The sequence below is a fragment of the Mesoplodon bidens genome (assembly GCF_964165515.1).
Source record: "Mesoplodon bidens genome assembly, chromosome: 11".
Classification (NCBI taxonomy): Eukaryota; Metazoa; Chordata; class Mammalia; order Artiodactyla; family Ziphiidae; genus Mesoplodon; species Mesoplodon bidens.
Genome location: NC_138167.1, coordinates 55146846 through 55161203, shown reverse-complemented (window position 1 = coordinate 55161203; position 14358 = coordinate 55146846).

Sequence of the window (14358 nt, the reverse complement as noted above, 5' to 3'; positions counted from 1 at the left end):
TTAGATCACAAAATAATCCCCAACTCTATGCTTTATATATGTTTTAGAGGCATATCTAAAACAAAACAATCTAGAAAGTTTCAAAATAACTACTAAGCAAACACTTCCCAAAATAAAAATAGGGTCAGGATCTTAATATCAAAAAAGGTGGAATTCATACCAAAAAGCAGTAAACAATAAACACAAAAAAGGACTTATTTAAACCTAATGGGCACAATCCACAGTGAGTGTATATTTAAGAATCTTTCATGCACCAAATAATGCTGCTGCAAATTTTATAAAGCAAAAATTGCAGAACCTACAAGGAGAATTAGAAACACAGTCTACTAATATCATTCACCACATTATTAGACCAATCATACAATCCTATCTATTGTTACCAAAAAAACATTTGAAAAACAACTGAACAATCATTCTTGATTACAAATACTCAAGTAAAATGGGAAAATATGATAATTTGCTTAACATGCTAAATCTATTTCAGCCCAAAAGTCAGCATCATGCTTAAAGGGAAAACAATAGAAGCATTCCTACCAAAAATTATGTGCAAAACGAGTATGACCACTGTCCTGACTATTATATAAAACTGTGCTGGAGGAAGAAGCCAATGCAATCAACTAAGGAAAAGAAATTAGACACACGTGGAATGAAAACAGATAAAACTACCGTAATCAACATGATCACAAACCTGGAAAACTCAAAGAGTAGCTTTGACATATACAAATAGTAATCAGATAAAATATATGATATGAAAGTAAAGTTGCTATTTACAATAGCAGCAAAAAGATTAAAAACCTAGGAATGAACTTAACAAGAAATGTGTGAGACCTTTACAAAAACAATAACAACAAAACTTTAAAACATAATGAAAGATACAAAAAAAATTGAACAAATGGAAACACATACTCTATTCTTAGATAAGCCAGTGGCTAGGATTTTCAATACTATTGAATAAAAGTGGTGAGAGTGAGTATCCCTGTCTTGTTCTTGATCTTAGAGGAAAGACTTTCAGCTTTTCATCATTGAATATGATGCTGGCTTTAGGTTTGCCATATATGGCCTTTATTATATGGTATGCTCCCTCCACACCCAATTTGTTTAGAGTTTTTCATCATAAATAGATGTTGAATTTTGTCAAAAGCTTTTTCTGCATCTGTTGAGATAACAATATGATTTTTATCCTTCATTTATCCTTCATGTATCACAGTGATTAATTTGTGGATATTGAACCATTTTTGCATTCTGGGATAAATCCCACTTGATCATGGTGTATGACCCTTTTAATATATTGTTGAGTTCAGTTTGCTAATATTTCATTGAGGATTTTTGTATCTATGTTCATCAGTGATATTGGCCTTTAATTTTCTATTTTTGTAGTGTTTTTGTCTGGTTTTGGTACCAGGATGATTCTGGCCTCAGAATGAGTTTTGAAGGATCCCTCCTTCAATATATTGGAATAGTTTGAGAAGGACAGGCATTAGTTCTTTTTTAAATGTTTAGTAGAATTCAACTGTGAAGCTGTCTGGTCCTGGATTTTTGTTTGTTGGAAGTTTCTTTTTTTTTTTTTAACTACTGATTCAACTTCATTACTGGTAAATGATCTGATTTCCAGGTATTTGTCCAGTTTTTCTTGATTGTCCATTTTATTGTTGTATAATTGTTTGTAATAATATCTCATGATCTCTTGTATTTCTGTGATGTTGGCTATAATTTCTCATTTTTCACTTCTGATTTTATTTACATCTTCTCTTTCTCTATTTGATGTGTCTGGCTAAAGGTTTGTCACTTTGTTTCTTATCTTTTCAAAGAAATAGCTCTTTGTTTCCTTCATATTTACTACTTTTTTGGTCTCTATTTCTTTATTTCTGTTCTGATCTTTATTATTTCTTTTCTTCTACTAACTTTGGGTTTTGTTTGTTCTTATTTTTCTGGCTCCTTTATCTGTAAGGTTATGCTGTTTACTTGAAATTTTTCTTGTTTCCTGAGGTGGGTTTTTATCACTATAAACTTTCCTCTTTGAGCCACTTTTAGTGCATCCCATAGATTTTGGATCATTGAATTTTCATTTTCATTGGTCTCCAGGTATCTTTTGACTTTCTCTTTGATTTCTTCAGTTGTTTAGTAGCATATTGTTTACCCTCCCCATGTTTATGGTTTTTGCAAGTTTTTTCCTGTAGCTGATTTCTGGTCTGATAGCATTTTATGGTGGGAAAAGGTGCTTGGTATTATTTCAGTCTTCTTAAATTTATTGAGCCTTGTTTCATGGTGTAGCATGTGATCTCTCCTGGGAAATATTTCATGTGCCCTTGAAAAGAATGTGTATTCTGCTTGCTATTGGATAGAGTGTTGTTTATATATCTATTAAGGCTGCATAACCTCATGTGTCATTTAAGGCCACTGTTTCCTTATTGATTTTCTTTCTGAATGATCTCCTCAAGGATGGAACTGGGGTGTTAAAGTCCCCTATTTTATTACTGTCAGTTTCTTTCTTTATGGCTTCTAATATTTACTTTATGTATTTAGGTGCTTTGATGTTGGGTGCATATATATTTACAATTATTTTATCTTCTTTTGATCGATCCCTTTAGCATAATATAATATCCTTCTTTGCCTCTTGTTACATTCTATGTTTTAAAGTCTACTTTGTCTGATATGAGTATTGCTACTCCAGCTTATTTTTTTTCCATTTGCATGGAATTCCTTTTTCCATTCTCTCCTTTTCAGTCTGTGTGTCTTTAGATCTGAAGTGAGTTTCTCATAGGCAGCATATATATAGATCTTGTTTTTTTAATCCATTCAGCCAGTTTATGTCTTTTGACTGGAGGATTTAGTCCATTCACACTTAATGTAATTATTGATAGGTATGTACTTATTGCCATTTGTTAATTGTTTTGGGCTTATTTTTGTAGTTCGTTTCTTTTCTCTCTTCCCCTGTGATCTGATGATTGTTCTAGTGTTACATTTGGATTCCTTTCTCTTTTCTGTGTGTGTATTTATTGCAGATTTTTGGGTTTTGGTTTTCATGAGATTTACATATCTTAACCTATATATGTGTATACATGATTATTTTAAGTTGATGATCCCTAAAGTTCAAATGCATCTAATAACCCTGCATTTCTACTACCCACTCCATATTTAATGTTTTTGACATCATATTCTACACCTTTTTGTTTTGTATATCACTTTGCTTATTGTTGCTATAGTTGATTTTACTACTTTTGTCTTTTAAGTTTCCTACTAGCTTTAAAGGGGTTTACTTACTACATTTACTGTATGTTTGCCTTTACCAATGAGATTTTGCCTTTCAAAGTTTTTATATTTCTAGTTGTAGTCTTTCCTTTTCCACTTAGGGAAGTCCCTTTAACATTTCTTGTAAGGCCTATTTAGTGGTGCTGAACACTTTTAGCTTTTGTTTCCTGTAAACTAGCTTTTAATCTCTCTTTCAAATCTGAGTGATGGCCTTTTCCTGAGATAGCATCTTCTGAGTGATTAAACTCTGATAAAACAAAAAGACTCAGAAAGAAAATCTGGTTGAATTTATCAATCAATCAATATGAATTTGTCATAAACCTATTTTATGTAAGCTCTGTGTTAGATGCTTATTATCAGAAGTACAAAGCATGGTGATAGATTGCAAGGAGTTTATGTGATAAAAGTAACTAACAACTTTTAACACTCACTATGTTGAAGTGCTATATGAGGTAAGTTTTTTCATGTTCTTTCATTTAATTAAATCTCACAGTATTCCTATTATGGAGGCATTATTATTGTTATTTCATTTAACAAATAAAAATATTGAGGTTTAAAGGGCTTAAGTAACTTGGTTATGGACAAACAGTAAGTAAATGTAAAACACAATACTAAACTCCAGGGTGTAAGAAATTAAAGTTTATGTTTTCAATGATTAGATCCACCACCTCTCTCTTTACAACACATTGGGAAGGCAAGAAAAATATATTTGAAAAAAATGAACAATGCAAGTTAGGAGAAAAAATACTCTTTTATTTTTCTTTGTTTAGGCAACATTCTCTACTGTTAAGCAATACTTGTGAACTTATTAAATTGAAAAATATTATTAATAAGCATCTTCAGCAACTAGGGCTTTCCCAGTTTTAATGAAGAAGGAAACAGACAGCTTAATCACTGAGAGTACAGAAATAGATCACATCCTGAAAACCATAAGTTAGATAAGTTAAAGCCATCAAGGCTCTTTCAACATCTCTGGCAGTTATCACCACACCAAATTTGAACACATCAGCTTTAAACTACTAGAAATTTAGGAGCCAGCTAAGAAAATTATCCAAGGGCTGAGGAGAATCTCCCTAGAGAAAGTAAAGTTAAAACAACAGCTAAGTTGTTAGAATTAATAGAAGTTAATCAATGTTCTGTTTTAGGCTGAAGCAAAGTGGGTATATAAGACAACAGAGAATTCAAGTAGGTCAGGGCATAGGTGAGGATGTGGAGATAATAAAACTTCTCCACTTAAGGATAAATGAGTTTGGACACAAAATCGGAGCAGAATGTCCAGAATGAGTGACAACAGGTCAAAGTCTACTGACTGGTACAGGTATGACAAGCTAGGGAGTCAAAATTCTGGGACAGAGATAAGTGGTGCAGATTTTTAGAAAGAAGCTTAGTACACAAGAACTCTTAGCCGAAGATCTAAAATAAATGAAACATTTATTCAAAGGCAAGCAGATCAGTTCTATCTTTTCAACTCTATCATAGTCCCTGATAATTCAAACTTAAAGAATCAGACCCTCTAATATAAGCACACACTGTGTATTGATTCATTCTTCCATGCATTCAGCACATATTTGGTACCCTATGTAGTAATCACAGTGATGCACATCATACCTGTGATAAATGAAAGGCAAATGAAACAAATATGATCTTTGCTGTAGTTGAAGTTATATTATAGTGGAAGAGTTAGACATTAACTAAACAATTATAAAAGTGTGTTTTTAATTATAATTTTGATCAGCTATAAAGGAAAGTTACTGAGTATTGCAAGAATGAATTACAGAAGGAAGTATCCAAGTTTGCAAATTGGTAAAGTAGAATATACAGCCTGAAAGACAAGTCAGTTAGCCAAGCAAATATTTGGGAAAAAAAAAATTCCTGACAGAGGAAGAATAGTCTTAAAGTTAGGAAAAACAAGGAGATGGCCAGAGTTGCTAGACTACAGTGAAGGAAGGGGAAAAGAGAACATGATGAAGCTGTAGGGTTGGCTAGAAACCAACAGGACATTATATACTATGTTGAAGATTTTGAATATTATCTTAATTGTAGCTCAGGAAAACACTGAACACTTCTATGCCAGTAAATAATATGATGACATTGGCATTTTTAACATATCCTTTTAGGTGATCTCACTATGTATTTTGTATGGATTAGACAGCAGCAGAGTAGATATGGGGAGCTCATCTATAAGACTGTTTCAATAGTCTAAGTGAGAGATGATGACAGCTTGAACTTTGCTATTGACAATAAAGAGGAAAAAGTAGATGGATACAGTATATAATTAAGTGGTAGAAAAGAGGGTTGAAGCTGTAGGCTTTAAGCATAAATAGGATGGTGTAGAGTGATGTCATTTACTAGGATAGGAAGGACTGGAGATGATCAGATTGGGGGGAATATTGGGAATTCAGTTATCTAAGACTGAGATATAACCAAGTAGAACTATGAAGTTGATGTGTTGAATTTCAGAAAAGATTTCTTGCCTAGAGACAAAATTTGAGTTCATCAGCATATAGATAATCTTTCAAGTAAAAAAGGTGATATCTCAGTTTCTGGAATGAGTAGATTAGTAGATGATGGTACCATTTCCTAGCACAGAGAAAAAGGAAAACCAAATTTAGAGAAAGGAAGTCGAGTTCATTTGTGAACTCCCTGAGATATACAAGTATAAACATCAAGTACAAAAGTAGACTGATGGGTCTGGAGTTCAGAAAAGAAAATTTGGATAGAGATATACATTTAAATTCAGTATACATTTTCTGTCAAGTTATGCAAGTACATAAGATAAAGTTTATTTCATTTAATTATTAATTATGACTGTTTTTAACAACTGTCTTGCAAAATCCTGAAATTTAAAATGGTCTCGAACAATGGGCTGGCTCCAACAGACCACTCACTCTAAGTTAGATTTTGACCTATAGCCCATGTCAGTGAATATTTCCCATGTCAATTAATATTTTTAGAAAAAAAAGTGCTCAAGTCAATGTTAACTGTACTGGAAGAAAGGTGTTTTTGCATTCATACCTGCATGCCCCAAGCCAGGTTTTTTCCCTTCTATTTTATATACCTGTTTTTCTTTGTATTATTTATTTGGATTATTTTTCAAACACAATTTTTACTGGGTCATATGCTGGATAAGAGTTTTGCATCTGACAATTTAGCACCAAGGGTCAGTCTAGATCATATGTTATTCTTATATTTCAATCCCTATGTTCAGTCAATCATCTATTTTTAATTTAAACTCTTGTGTATTTCAGTGAAGTGTCACTTTTTTTCAGAAAGATCCCCATATGCACTCCCTACAACTAAAATATTAGTTATATTTTTAAGATACTTTATGAGTACCTCTTCAATTTAATAGGACAAATGTCTATGATGAAATATTTTCCAGGAAATTACAGTTGCAAGTTTAAAGATAAAACTCTTTATGAAGAAGCAAAGTTGATTGCCTTATGCAATGACTCTATGAAAACCAATATTTTAAAAAAGGACTTATTGGAATATTAATATCCTGCTATGAGACCTAGTTTTGTTAGACAAATAAAGGGCATTGCAATGTATTCATATAAAAAAGAACTTATACAAAATTACCTTATTAAATGAAAGTATAACAGTTACATTTTATGTTGAACCTAAGAGTGTGAATAAAAACCTCTGTCCAAACTTATTTCTGAAATGATTTTATATCTAGAGAATTCTACAGCACTAGACATTGGTTTTTAAAGGTTGTGTAAAAATTCAGGTGAAACTAATCTAGGATGTTAGCATTCAGGACTATAGCTATCTTTGTGGGTGGTGGAGGATGGAAGGGAGAACACAGGGCCTCTGGGCTCCTAGTAATGTATTGTGTGTTGATCCGAGTGTGGGTGACATAGTTGTGCCGGTTTTTGAAAATTCAACAAGTTGTATGATGTTACATGTACACTAATGTGAAATACAGTATACTGTACTGCCATTAATTTTTAAAAATATTTGTATACATATGCACATCCACATATACACACACAATGTAAACTTCTGCAGTATAATCATGATGTGGTCATTTTAAAAATACATCTATTTAGAAGTTTTTAATTAAGTACTTTTTAGTGATAGTGAGGCTAAAACTTGCATAAAGTCCATAAACAGAATCTGTGTTTTTAATGGTTTAATCAAATATTGTAGTGAATGTATCATTTATTTTATTGTTGACATTTATTCATCTGTGAATTCATACAATAAACCTTATTTTTCTAAACCTTCTTAAAGGAGTTACTTACTGGTCAAGTCATTCTTTTCAAAAGCTCAAAAATCTTAAAGACCTAAGAGACTACACACTTTTCTTGAATAAAAGAAATTGAGACATAATGAACTAAATCTAAATTGTCTTGAGACTAGATATTTATTTAGACCAGACTATTTTGCAAATATTTAAATTTGTTACTAGAAAAAAGAAGCAGGATTAAACTTGTGAAATTCTTTTCTAATGTGTATCTAGAGATACATACTGGCATGTTCCCAGAGGTGTTCAGTGAATCTCATGGGATAGAACTGGTTGCTGGTATCTCTGACTTGAAGTTAAATATGTCTTCTTCCAAGAGTATTTAGTCCCTTCAAAAGGAAAACTGCTTCTCTAAAAGTAACTATAATTAAATAGGGATTATTATAATTATTTAGACTTAAAAAACTTCATAGACTTAAAAACCTTTAAGTTGTATTTTAAATTATATCTGTTATCATTAGCAGAAATCTTATTAGGTTCATTTTATATGCAGGTTGAACTACAGTTGGGTGATTTGTATGAGACCTTGGAAATCATTTGGGTATATTAAGCTCTGTACGCTAACTGAAATATTGAGAAAATGTTGGGTATATTAATGGAACTAAGAATTCTTTAATGTTGTATGGACAATGTACAAGTATATCAAATTTTGGGACATGTTGGGATACCTGTTCCCTACAGCTATTTTCTTCTTTATTTAACTGAAAGATGTGTGCCCACTACCAGCTTAATAAATAAAAGTATATGCAAATAAAATTCTCTATAACCTCCTCCCCAATAATACCCTTCCTCCTCTCCCCAGAAGTAAGTACAATCCAGAATATGGAATTTATATCCAGACTTTAATTTTCATGTATCTTATTTACATATACCTTTAGGCAAAATATAATATCATACCATTTGCTGATTTTTAAATTTTATGTAATTGGAATTATGATATATGAGTTCTGCACTTTTTTTTCTTCAGCATTAAGCATGCAAGCTCCATCTATGTTGATGGTTGTAGCTCTTTTTTGTTCATTTCTTGGTGAATTTAAAAAAATATTGTTAAATGATATTACAGTGTAATAACCCTGAGCTTTGGCCATGTGGTACTTTGTCTTATTCTTTAATCTATGTACCCTTAAGAAAGTTACTGAAAACTATTTCAGCCTGTTTTATTACCTATCAAAAGGGGTGGTAATGTCTTCTTTATAAATTAGTTTAGAGATAATTACATACTGTGCATTTAGAATAAATATATAGATATATAAAATATTATGTATTTGGAACAATAATAAATGATTTTTCTTTTCCATATTTTAATTTTTTTCTCTTATTTTTAAAACAAGTAGTGATTACCAGACATACTTGTTTTGTATACTTTTAATACAAAACTCACTTTTTGCTGGTCTTCTGGGATGTATAAAAGCAGTGATGGAGAGAATGCATTCTGTTAGGACTGTGGTTCTTGGAAATGGTTCAGCAGCTTGATGTGGTTTAAGGTGTGAATTGTGAACTTGGAAAATCTAGATGTGACTTCAGGCTTACCTGTCATTGGTCATGTGACTTGGCCAAATTTCTTAGCCTTTCTTTTAGCCAGAGTCTTCATTGATAATTGGAGGTAAATGTTATTTATCTCACGAGAGCTTTGTGATGATCAAATCAAATAAGTTTATTAAAGTACTAAGCATGTTCTAGCCTTATAGAATATGTTTAACATATATTAGCAGGTTTCCCTTCTGTAGTCAACTTATTAATGATGTCAAGATATTTATTTAATGTAAGGCTTTTTTGTACATTTTCTTATCTACATCTCAGGGTTTCATCCTCTACCTTCTTTTCTCTGTACACTTTCAACCCTGAGTTGTTTCCTCCACTTCCATAGCTTAAACAATTCTGGCCACTCCCAAACCTATTTAGTGAGCTATAGTTTCATTATCCAAGTGTCTACTGGAAGTTCTATAAGTGTCCAATTTTTTACCAACTCTTCATCTTTCTTCTGGTTTGCCTCTCCTTTGTTTCATTTAATATTATAATCTCATTACCTCACCATCTTCTCATAATATCGGTGGTTCTTCTTTTCTTCTTCTTCTTCTTTTTTTTTTTTTTTGGATAGGGATGAGAAGAGAAGGACACTGAGTGACTCAAGTCCTAAAGTCTTCCATGATTTCTCCCTGTCTCTTAATCCTACTTAGTCCTACGCTCTAATGTTTAAATATCTCTAGAATATCCCTATTTCTGCTTTGTTCAGGCCCTCATCACTTCTGGTAGACTAAAATCATATCCTATTAAACACACTTTTTAATCTGGTTACTGCATCCAGTCTATTCTCTAGCCACAAAATCTAGTCATTTTACTCTCTTGGTGAAATCTTTAAATATCTCTTTCTCTGTAGAATAGCTTCAAACTCCTTCCCAGATTAAAAATGTGGTATATAATCATGATTTTTAACACTTTTTAAAAAGAGCCCTATACTATCAGATTTTGTATAATTTTGCCTCATCACCTGAAAAAATGTTTATTGTATACAAAGTTATCATAATATAGATACTTCAGTTTCTAAAGCATATCATGTGATGTCCTGTCTCTACAAATGCATACTTTTCTCTTTACTAAAAATGACTTTCCCTTCAAGCCTTTTCTTCAAGACTAAGATTTTGCAGAAAATAAATTAATGTTTCTAAAGTCCTTACTGTGTAAGAAACTGTGTTAAGTGACAAAAAGACATTGTAATATTTGAATTTTCTAATAACTGTGATGGCAATGAAATTTCCATTTAGAGATGAGGAAATCAAGGCAGGATTTAAACTCTCATCTGGATGACTACAAAAACTGTGTTTCTAATTATTGTTCTGTAAGCCATTTATTTAATTCTTATAAAAAGATAAAGAGATAGATATTTAACTAGATTTCTACATGTTAAAACTCATGCTCATGGAGTATGGGTAGCACATCCAAGGTCACATGAACAAGACCCTATGGTGCTTTCCTGCGACAGATCCCTCCCCCCATATTTTCTCCCTGCCTTTTGTTTGTAGAAAAGCTATTGTCTCCCAGGCATGCCCTGAGTTACAAAAGCCTGGCTCAAGAATTAATGATCGATGAACATTGGGGTACATGTGTCTTTTTGAATTATGGCTTTCTCAGAGTATATGCCCAGTAGTGAGATTGCTTGGTCATATGGTAGTTCTATTTTCAGTTTTTCAGAGAACATCCATACTGTTATCCATAGTGGCTGTACCAATTTACATTCCCACCAACAGTGCAATAGTGTTCCCTTTTGTCCACACCCTCTCCATCATTTATTGTTTGTAGATTTTTTTTTTTTTCTGTATGCGGACATCTCACTGCTGTGGCCTCTCCCTTTGCGGAGCACAGGCTCCGGACACTCAGGCTCAGCGGCCATGGCTCATGGGCCCAGCCGCTCTGCACCATGTGGGATCTTCCTGAACTGAGGCATGAACCCGTGTCCCCTGCATCGGCAGGCAGACTCTCAACCACTGCACCACCAGGGAAGCCCTGTTTGTAGATTTTTTGATGATGGCCATTCTGACCAGTGTGAGATGATACCTCATTGTAGTTTTGATTTGCATTTCTCTAATAATTAGTGATGTTGAACATCTTTTCATGTGTCTCTTGGCCATCTGTCTGTCTTCTTTGGAGAAATGTCTATGCACTATTCACAATAGCCAGAACATGGAAGCAACCTAAATGTCCATTGACAGACGAATGGATAAAGAAGATGTGGTACATATATACAATGGAATGTTACTCAGCCATACAAAGGAATGAAATTGAATCATTTTAGAGATGTGGATGGACCTAGAGTCTGTCATACAGAGTGAGTAAGTCAGAAATAGAAAAAAACAAATTCCATATATTAGCGCATATATGTGGAATCTAGAAAAATAGTACAGATGAACCTATTTGCAGGGCAGAAATAGAGATGCAGACGTAGAGAACAGAAGCGTGGACACAGTGGGAGAAGTGGAAGGTGGGATGAATTGACAGATTAGGATTGACATATATACAGTACCATGTGTGAAAGAGATAGCCAGTGGGACCCTGCTGTAGAGCACAGGGAGCTCAGCTTGGTGCTCTGTGATAACCTAGATGGGTGGGAAGGGGTGGGGTGGGAGGGAGGTCCAAAAGGGAGGGGATACATGTATACATAGAGCTGATTCATTGCGCTGTACAGCAGAAACCAACACAACATTGTAAAGCAATTATACTCCAATAAAAAAAGAATTAATGATCAAAAAGAGGTGAACAGGTAGTGACAAAAGTAGCAGTTGAACCAGGAGAACTGGTAACAATTTAAACAGTAAATCAGCCATGTGGCATTCACAGAATCTTTAGTTCCTCCCTGATATACCTAGATAACAGTATCTGAAACATATTTTGTGAGTTTTTTAACAGATGCTAACATCCCCACCAAATGGAAGAAGTTAACTACTTGATGACTTTTATCTACTGGAGCCTGAGGATTGATAATGTTAACCCCTGTGACACTGCCCTCTTAACTCACCACCAACCAATCAGAGAATTGTGCACAAGCTGATCACATACACCAGGACTCCCCTCCCTCACCTTGCCTTTAAAAATGTTCCCTGAAACTCATCTGGGAGTTTGAGTTTTTTGAGCATTAGCTGCCCCAGACTCCTTGTCTGGTGCCTTACAATAAATGCTGCACTTTCCTTCACTATAACCCAGTGTCAACCTTGGCTTTATGTGCAGGGCAAGCAGACCCAAGTTTGGTTGGGTAACAAATAGAGGAAGCTTGAGTTTAATTTCAAATTTGTCAAACATTAAAGCCCATGTTAGTTCTATTTACCACACAGTTTCTTTAAATAGCACCCCCTCCATGAATCATTTCATAATACCCCATGAGCAGTTGGTGATGCCAATATTTCTTCTACTTCTATGCCTCATATGTAACACTTATCTATCAGTTACTTAGCATACAGGCACAGCATACTTTAGTAATTACCTCATTTGCATACCTTTACATATATCAGAGGTAATTATATTCATCACTCTGTATCTATGTCTTTTCTTGTTTTCCTCACTAAAGCATGAATACCTTGGGGACAGTCACTTTATATATTTGTCTTCCTAGCATATAGTATAATTTGTTTCATACAGAAGGTACATAATAAATATTTTTTGATTGAATGAATGTGTTATTATTAGGGGACGACTATGTTATGAGTAGGACAGCTTGAGAAAAGAGGAAAGAATGTCTTAAATCTCAGAGAATAAATGCAGTCTGCTCCCACAACCCTTGAGTTCAGGAATATAGAAACGTTGGCAGGCTAAATTATTTTCCTAATTCTACATGGCATTATGTATTCTTATAGTGGATATAAATTATTCATTTTTCCAAATGGCAGGCAAGCTAGGTATATATCTTAATAGATATTGCAAAACTAGCAAACTAAATATGTTTTGATTTATTCACAAATTTTGATTCATTTTATTGACCCTATTGTACATTACAGAGTTCACTCCATATTTTACATGCATTATAAATTCAAAATATTGGAAATCCTCTAGATCAGCAAAGAGATCAAATTCATCTAAAAGACCCATCTCTGTTTTCCATCCATTTGAAAAGATGGGTTAAGTGTGTTTCTCAGGCACAGCCAGACTTCTGGAAAGTGGAAATTGGTTCTTGTTACATTCTCAGGCTTCATCTTATCTGGGAGTACAACTGATTATTTTTACTCAGGTGTTTCCCTTCAAGGTTTACTTGCTGCCCCCACTCTGATTTCTTAGGGACTTACTATCTCCATAGCTTTTCTCATGCCATACTCTTCTCTTCTTTGCTGACTCTAATCTTGGTCTTTTCTAGGTTGATGGTGTGTGTGTGTGTGTGTGTGTGTGTGTTTCATCTCTCTCCCCACCTTTAAAACAACTGAATCTGAAAATTCACCAAGTAGATGAAAAGTTGCCATCACCATTTTAGACTTGGGTCTTGGATATTTGTATGTGAGAAAAGATATTGTCTTTCACTCACTGCAGAAGAAGAGAACGACAAAGCTAATGCTTTTCCTATCCACCTAGTTATGCACTATTGAATTATGTCATTTCAGAGAACTTAAATTTCCAGTACTTACGTTTGTAATTATTTTTGGTTTTGTCAGCAATCTATATCTCCTAAATGAATGTACTCTATATCCTTATACATGATAACTTAAGTTTCAAAGTTTTCAATTTTCTACTATTTTTAATAGAGATGTTATCTTCATATAAAATTGCTTCTCTAAATGATTAAATTGATACAACTCTTGGCCGGAAATTAATCCTTAGCTATACCTTCTGTAATTTTTAAGTGTTTGAGATCTTCCGTATAAAGAATAAAGAATATTACTCTGATAAATGTTATAAAATAAGGTCTTCTTGTAGTTTACTTGAATTTTATTATTTAAATTTTATTATGTATATATGTAAACATACAAAAAGAATCTGGCTTGGACAAAACAAAACAATGTGGAATATGGAATATATAATGTACATAGTAATCGGATAGTTAATTTCTCAGACACCTTTAGAATATTTTAGCATAATCTTTATCAGCTAGGTGCACCTATTTTCTCAATGGCCTAGCAGGGATTATGCTCTTACTGCACTTGGAAGGAAGAGCCATCTCCCTGAACACCCTTGAACTCCATTGCTATTGTCATCAGGGCTCCTACTACCCTCTCATGCTGGTATCAGTTGTTACTGGCTTATTGACTGCAAATCACCATTGAAGAGGCTTTGGAAAGACATGGCATTAGGCTTCTAAATGATCTCAATAACATCAGTCTTCTTTGGTGGATAAAGCTTAAGTAGTTTTTACATTTAAGGTACTTTGAGAAATAGACAAACAT